At 55.7% G+C, this 8,288-nt stretch overlaps 1 long non-coding RNA gene across 8 annotated transcripts in view; it reads right to left on the reverse strand.

The window, feature by feature from the left end:
* The window catches only part of LOC121820701 (uncharacterized), a 33,506-nt gene extending 28,688 nt beyond the window's left edge, over positions 1-4,818 (reverse strand). For all 8 annotated transcript variants that reach the window (XR_006061392.2, XR_009595626.1, XR_009595624.1 and 5 more), the window contains exon 1: positions 4,680-4,818. This is a non-coding gene — a long non-coding RNA (uncharacterized LOC121820701). The remainder of the gene's footprint in view (positions 1-4,679) is intronic.
* Positions 4,819-8,288: the final 3,470 nt, after the last annotated feature.

Raw genomic sequence — 8,288 nt, forward strand, 5'->3', positions numbered from 1 at the left:
GGCATTTCTTAGAATGTTCGGCAGTTGCTGCCCATTCAGAAGGACTTGGCAGGGGCCCAGTAGGCGGAACAGAGAAGTAGATTGAATCTGAGACCTGGCAGCCAGGTGCACTGTCGGGGAGACTGACAGGGCCAGTATGCTGCCCACATGGACACTAGGGCCTGTCGCTTTGTGGGGAGCTCAGGAACCCGAACTTCCTGCGATGCCACCCCTAGGGCCTCTGCCTGCGAAGTGGCACCTCCAAGACTAACCCTTCCTTGGCTGGTTGGTCCAGGGAAGCAGGGTAACAGGTAAACGGTGCGTTGGCATTCAACACCGTGAGTAGGCTCACAGAAGGGAGTCATTCTTTTTGTTAAAGAAACAAATATGCTTAAAGACATTGGTATTTGCTCTCTTCTGAGTGTTTCACTAGCTTTGTCCCACTCAGCCTTCCCCACAGGATCTGACTGGGAAAGGGGGCACTTGTCCATGGCAAGGCCCTGGTCAGTCGCCTGGCCAGTTTCATGGCAGGGGCTGCATAGGCATCTGGCTGACTCCAGGGACACACCACCAGGGCTCAGGCATCCCAGGCTTTATTTCTTCCCTGAGACCCCTCCTCATCCTGGCTGAAGCCCCCCAAGGCCTGTGGGACAAAACTTGGACATCAGAAGAGAGACCTAGCTCACTGTCATCTTCTCAAGTGGCTGGACTGCCCTGCCCAGCAGAGGGCCTTCAAGGGTTTGGGCTCTAGATGGACGTGGCGTTGGAGAGCAGGGAAGAAAGAGTAGCCAGGCTGGGAGGGGCTCACAATTGGGAGGAGCCCACGTTAGGGACATTCAGAGACCACTGCAGTGGGGGCTGGGACCAACCTTCACAGGTGTGCCTGTCTCTCCTGGAGAGAGGAGACGTGGTTTGATCTTCCCTGGGCATGGTGGGCAATTTAACCCCAGGAAGGACTTTCAGATGTCCTGTGAAGGGGGTCATGAACTCTCTGTCATTGTGCCGTGCAAGCTAGCCTGGAGAGGGCACTGGGTAGCAGGCTTGAAGTTCTGAGAAAAGGCCAAAGGTTCTGAGAGCTTAGCTTAGACCTGGAGCTGAGGGACAAGGGAATGGGCTCAAGTCAAGGAAGGACCAGGGGTTAAGGGAGCCTCCAGGAACCCAAGGGATTTGGAAATGTTTGTGTATGGGTCCTATCTGACAGAGAGCCAGGCACACACACACTCTGTGCACTGTAAACAGAGCCATGAGCCACAGGGCAGAGCCACAGGGTAGGACCACATGAGAGAGGGACAGAGGCCATGGCAGTTGGGAGGAGCCGTCTGAGCAGGTGAGGTCAGCCAGGAGGGCTTCCTGGGAGAGGTGACTCTTCTGCTAGGCAGGAAGGACATCTCTGAGTCTCTCCTGCCGTCATACTTCCCCCAGGAGGGCAGAGGCAGGCCACCAGCCTCTTGCCGAATAAGTGGCAGAAAAACCTGAGCCTTTAAAGAAAACCAAATTACTGAAGCTTACATGACCCAAAACCAAGCATTTTAAAGTGGCATCTAGCACATCCATTATGTTGGGCAGCCATCCCTTCTATCTAGCTCCTCAGCATTTTCATCACCCCAGGAAACCCATGCCCATTGACCAGTTCCTCCTCATGCCTCTTCTCACAGCACCTGGCAACCGTCAATCTGCCTTCCACACTCACAGATTTGCCATTCTGGATATTTCATATCCTAAGCCATTTTTAAAAGAGCAAAAAAACCAGATAGTTGGGATCTGGTCCCTCTGCATGTTTCCAGCTGTGAGATCTTAAGCATAAAATTTTGTCTTCCTCTGCCTCAGTTTCCTCATCTGAAAAATGGGCATAAGAGTGTCTCATAAAAAGGTTGTTGTGGGCAAAAAGGGGTCATCTGGGAAGTCTGTTGAGTGCAGGTCTGCCCCTGGAAGCCTGGGTGCATTTTAGCTGCTGTTGCCACGGGCATCAGATGTTAGGATGGGGAGGGACAGGACAGTGGGGGAGTGGAAGGGCAAAGCTGGGAACAGGAGATGTGTTTTCCACCGGGCAAGGCTTGTGTGTGTCCCCTGGGCAGTCCCAGACCTGTTTCCAGTCTGCATCGACTTCTGTGATATTGGGTCTTAGTTTTCCCCTCTGGAATGGCAGGGTCTCACAGCGGGTGGAGCCTGGCATGATGCTGAGGGTTGGGAGATACTCAGGAAGGAGTATTCTGTCCCCAGGCAGGGTTGCAGTGGGGATCATGGTGGTCTCAAGAGGAAAGACCTGGACTGGGTGACAGCAGGCAGGTGCCCAAGGCGACAGTGATGGGGGTTGAGAATAGGCAGCCAGGGCCCTGGCTCCTCTAGCGTGTCCTCTGGAGCCGAGCTTTTGAACAAGTGGCTGGATGCTTCCTGTCCTGGCTCCCCTTACAGGCGATCCATCAGCTCAGCTGTTACTGTCTGGGCCAGCGAGTGGCCATAAATGCGCCCGCCACCTCCCATCGGCCCCCACTATCCCCCCCCCCCCAGCAAGTGGGCCAGGTTTTATGTTGTAAGAACACTGTGGGGCGTCTCAAACACACCGCTAATGACAGGCATCATGAAGCAATAAAAGTGATGGGGCTGGGAGGGGGCTGGCGGGAAGGGCGGGGGGCCGCCAGTCCCCGGCTCCCCTGGCGGTGGTGGCAGGAGCTCTAGGAGAATTGATTAGTCTTGGACGTGCTGACCTTTTTGTTCTTGAAAAATTGCTTTTGAGCAGCTGAGGCAATAAAAGTAAATTGATTCAGAGAGTACGAGGATGAAATTTGCGTTAGGCAGGGAGGGGCAGATAAACGCCTCTTGACGTCAGCACTCCTCCCCGCCCCCCCGCCAGCCCCAACCCCTGGGCAATACAGGGGCAGGACCTGAGGAGCCTGGCAATGTGGTGCTGGGGGCTGCAGGGCCTGGCACACACTCAGCAGAGCTTCACCAAATGTCTGGACAGAGAAACGAAACTGATAATGAAGAACGGAGGGCTGGAGACGAAAAGAAGTCAGACTGTGGGGAGGGGAAGAAGGCAAAAGAGAGAAAAACACCAGGGGGAAACAGCTAGGGGAATTCAGGCTAGACAAGAAGAAGGCAATGAGGACCCAGAAGGGAGCCAGGGAAAGGAGAGAGGAGATGAAACTAGCCCAGGCTCTCCTGAACACTGCCTGTGCCTGACCATCTCATTGAATCCCCACAAAGCCTTATATTTGTCCCCACTTTATAGAATGAAGAAACTGAGGCCCAGAGAGGTCATGTCACCTGTTCAAGGTCACTCAGCAGACAATGGTAAAGCCCAGCTAAACTCCTCTGTGGCCAGGCAGGGGGATCCCAAGGGTGGACCCATTACTAAGTCATTGTCAACACCAAGGAGGCCCCCACTGCAGGGTGGTGGGCTGGGCGTCAGTCGTCCTGTGTGCCCCTCACCGCCTGGAGCCCGTTTCTTCACTGGGGGCCCTGGGGAAATGGCATAAGTCCGTGTTCGTGAAATCCAGAGCTGGTTGCCCAAGATGCGCTGGGGAACTGACTCCAGTTGCTGGCCCAGGAGACATATTTGATCTCTGCAGTAGCCCAAACCACCACCCACCAGGGTATCTCCACTTTCATGGCCACGATCCTGGATTTGGGTTTGGGGGTTTGAGATGTGGGATCCTGTGACTCCAGGGTTGGAGTATGCAGCTTCAAATGGTGACCAAATCAGGCCCGTGCAGTAAGTGGTTGATGTCTCTCTAAAATGCAGGCACCCCACGGGGTGAAAAAACCTAAACACATCCAGACTCTGAGTGATGTTGTCATCAGGCTGCCCTCTGCCCCCAGCCGGCCCCAGAGGGACCCAACTAAACGTCATCTCAGACGTTCTGGATTCCACACCCTGACATGACTCTCCCACCCGCGGGCACCGCACCCTACTAGTCTCTTCTCTGCCTCTGTCTCACCACGCGCTCACACCTGCGACCTTAGCCCTCCTCTCCCAGCCTCGGGAGAGGGCCAGAGGGCTGCCTCGATATCGCCGGAGGGAAGGGGCTTGCCAGAGCCTCTGCGAGGTCTGGCTTTCCAGCCTCCCTGGATGCCGGCACGGGCCGTCCAAGTGCCCCAGCCCCCACGCGCAGCTCCAGCGAGAGGCAGCCGGGGTCTGGAGTTGGCCGTGTGGGTTCGCGCTGCGGGTTCTTGAAGGGAGGGACTGCGAGGAACCGCGGGGCGCCCCTCCCCCTCCCCCTCTGGGCTCCCGGGGGGCGGCGGGCCTGGGGCGCGCGGGTTGCCGGGCGACCGCCGTTGCCAGTGGAGACGCACACTTTCCCCTGGGCGGCAGAACGAACGCAGGCTGCGGTGGGGCGGTGGGTGGCTGCGCTGCGGGGCGCGCAGAGGAGCCTGCAAGGAGGAATCGCGCGGGGGATCCTCCAGCCTTCATGACTCGGGGATGGAGGGCAACCTCTGGCCCCCATTACCTAGTCGGAGGCGGGAGGACCGCAGGACACCCACCCCAGCGTCTCCCGGCCTGGGTGCCAAGCTCCCCACGCCCACCGGCCCTGAGCGAGTGCAGGAGAAAAGGCGGCAGTGACTCCACTCATGCTTCCCAACCCGACTGCCATATGCCTGGCAGTTTGCCTGCAAAGGTCCCAGGAGGATGGAAAGGGAGATTTGTCACGGGAGATGGGTTACTTCCCTACAGGGAAACTCTGAGTGATGGGGAAGCTTACCTGAGGTTTTAACTGCTAGCGATCCGACCGGCTGTGCTAGGATTCGAACCCAGACTCCTCATGCTGCCAACTTTGTTCCTAAGCTTGTGGGTGACCGTGGGCGGCCCTCTCGCCCTCTCTGGTTGCCCTCTTCCTGCTGTAAAAAGAGGTGGTTCCTGGATATGGGAGTGCAGCCCGGGGTGCAAGCTGGGGCCTGGCGCTGGGCCTGGAAGCCACTGCGGGGCCCCGCCTCCCTCCCCAGCGGTCCTAACACTGCCAGCGAATGAATAAGGCCTGGCAAGGCGCCGGGGAGGGTGTGCAGAGGTCAGCCGAGAGGGCTGTGCAGGCAGCCTGCTTGGGACTTCATGCCAGGTGCAGCCAGGCGATTCTGCCTGGGCACAGCCTGTTTCACTTCCTCTGGAGCAGGGGGGCAGCCGGGAGCGAGTGGTGGGGGCTGGAAACAGGGGACCCAGCCAGCCACGTGCTGGAGCTGAGAGCCCGGAACTTACTGAGGTTAGGTTTTCACCCCTAGTTCCCTCCCCATGAAGACCAGTCTAGGGGAGCCTGCAGAAGTTGCCATGGGAGGTCCCCTCCCGTGTCTGGACTGGTGGTCCACCCTGTGGCATTCAGGGCTAGGCTCCACAGCAAGATCCTTGCATGGCTAAGTTCTGAAAGACTCCAGGAATCTGTGCCCACATATATGGCTAAAGGCCTACCAAGTGTCTGCTGCTGCTACTGCTGCTGCTAAGTCACTTCAGTCGTGTCCAACTCTTCATGATCCCATGGACTGCAGCCCACCAGGCTCCTCCGTCCATGGGATTTTCCAGGCAAGAGTACTGGAGTGGGGTGCCATTGCCTTCTCCACCAAGTGTCTAGTCTATGATTATAAATTCATCAAGATTCACTCAGCATTATTCAGTCATTTCAGTACTATTGTGATACAATGCAAATTCCTCTGAAAGTGTTCTGGACTTCAGAGTAGCTGTGTTCGATATTCAGTGGGCCATCCCAAGCAGGTCAGTGACTATAACATTGAAAGGGCCCCTTTCTGGGGAAAGGGCATCACTGCTCACTTGGATAATGTACCCACAACCACCCAAATTTTGTCTTTCTCCCCAGAACCTGAGGCTGGTGGAAAAGAAAAGCCTGCTCTGCAGGGCTGTCCCCGTGGTGGCCCGTGAGCTGTCCACTCCTCTGAGTGTCCTGGGTGTGATGAAGAGTGGTCAGGAACACTAACTGCACAGGCCAACTTGCTCTGCAAGGACGGGAAAGGCACCTGATGTGTGTGCAGCAAGGCAGGTGGCAGCATGCACAGTTAGGGGAAGTGTGCCTTCTCAGAGGAGCCACCGCACACCTGTGGATAATGATTGGGGGGTGGGAGTGTGTCTATGTGTTCTCCATCTGCAGACACATAGGGTGCAACACCTGGGTGAATGCCTTTCCTGGTGAGTTGGTGACACACTTAGAACATTGGAGGGAAATGACTTTCCAGGGACTCCAAGCAGTGTCCATGCAGGAAGCAGGTAGTCCCTGCCCGGTGGCCAGAATTGTTGTCTTTGTTATTCAGCCGCTAAGTCGTGTCCGACTCTTTTCGACCCTGTGGACTGCAGTAGGCCAGACCAGAACTGACCCTCCCCTCCCTGTGGCTAATCTGCAGGAGGGAAGTTGCCATGGAACCCCAACAATCCCAACTTCAAGTTCCCCAGAAGCCAACACTTTGGGGAGATCTGCTGAGGCTTTAGTGGTCTGCCCTAGCTGAGAATATCTGGGTAACTGCCTTTTAGAATCAGTGGACAAGACACATGAAAACTCCACTGCCGTTACTTTACAGCCTCCTTCAGGCTTTGTCTTGGTTTGGTTTGTGACTGTCCAGCAAATTTCAGCATGTTGGATTGCTCACTTTTCCCACCAGATCTGGGTATCTCCTAACAGCCCTCTCCATCATCAGTGAATGGAGATTTCATGCCCGAAAAGCCATCCATCCTGGTAGCGTTTGTTGGGTTTTGAAGGGGAGCCCACACCTGTTCCTGAGCACGGGCAGCGCATGATGCCACGCAAGCAAAGCCAGACTTACTGGAGAGACGACAGCCCTGGTCTGTGTGTGGTCAGCCACCATCCATTGTGTCCCTCTATGGGCGGGTCCTGGCAGCACTGGGGGTAGCTGTGTGAGCCTGGAGGGGGTCCCTGTTCTCTGGAGAAAGCTGAGTGACCACGTGCTCCTCTCACAAGGTAACGTGCTGTGTACAAAGCAGCTCATTCCAGCTCAGCCTTTATAATCCCACCTTTAGATCCTCCAGTGGGGGCAATAGGTGGTCTTTTTCAGTGCAGAGGAGTGTTTGAGACAACTGAACTTCCCCACAAGGAGACGTGGTGTATCTCAGATCAGAAGTGCAGCACCTATTTAATTCGGGGCTTCCAAGAAATAGACCTTCGTGTAATTCTGTTTGCATGGAATGTCCAGAATAAGCGCCTCCACAGAGACAGAGGATTAGTGGTTGTTGACTGGAGGGAGGGAGCAGAATGGGGAGTGACAGCCAATGGGCACAGAGTTCTTTGGGGTCTAGGAAAATATTCTGAAATTAGATGATGGTGGTGGTTGCACAGCTCTACATGACTGAAACCATTGAATTTTACTCCTTTCAATGAGAGAATTTATGATATGTTGATTGTGTCTCAGTAAACCTGTTAAATATTTTAAATAAGTCTCATGGGGAAATGTTCCTGATGGTAGTAACCAGTATGTACATAATTTCATCTTTATTTTAAAAATATATGCACAGGTGTATGTGGTGGAAAAACGGACAGGAAATACACTAAAACACCAGCAGTGACTTTGGCTGGGTAAAGGGATCAGAGGAGGTTTTATTTTTCCTGCACAAACAGCCAGGGGGCAGGATCCATCTAGACTTGGGGGTGATGCTAAAGTCCCAGAGCCAAGACCCTGGACCAACCCATCCCTGCCCACGGTGGACCCCGTGACTCACCAGCAGAGGCATCATGCATCAGGCAGCCGGGGGTCAGCTCCTCCCTGGGGAGGGAATGCTGCAGGGCCAGCCGGTGAGATGGGCGGGGTGGGCGTGGTGGGCGGGTTGACTTGTGAGCCCCACTCTGGCTGTGAGCTTCAACTGGTTCCCCTCCAGGCAAACAGGCAGGAGAGGTCAGGCAGGAGACCAGCAATAATTACCCGCCGGGCAGGCAGGCTTGGCACCCCTCCTTCATTCCCAGGCAGAAAGGTCACCCCTGGCACCCGGGCCTGCCCTGATGCCATGGCCCAGCAGCAGAGCCGACAGATGTGCTCATGACCCTCCAGGACGGTTCAGGCAGTTCCCCAGGAGGGAATCCAGCAGGGGGCCCATATCAGGCCCAGTCTGACTCTCATTCTAGACTCCCAGCAAAATCCTTAGCCCCTCAAGTCTCCATCTGGAGCAACCATAGCCCTGTGTTTTGCAAAGGAACTGGCTCCATAAATAGTGGTAGATGAATGGATGGATGAAGTGGGACAGTAGCCTGCCTGTCACCTCCGGGTGGCCGGAGGCGCACACGACCTTGTAGGGGAAAGTGCCCAGGGAGCAGGGTCAGCACCACGGGCACCGCCTGAGTCACTTGGTTATTCCTGGCTGCGGAGGAGGC

This window comes from Ovis aries, chromosome 11 (assembly GCF_016772045.2).
Source record: "Ovis aries strain OAR_USU_Benz2616 breed Rambouillet chromosome 11, ARS-UI_Ramb_v3.0, whole genome shotgun sequence".
NCBI classification, from domain to species: domain Eukaryota; kingdom Metazoa; phylum Chordata; class Mammalia; order Artiodactyla; family Bovidae; genus Ovis; species Ovis aries.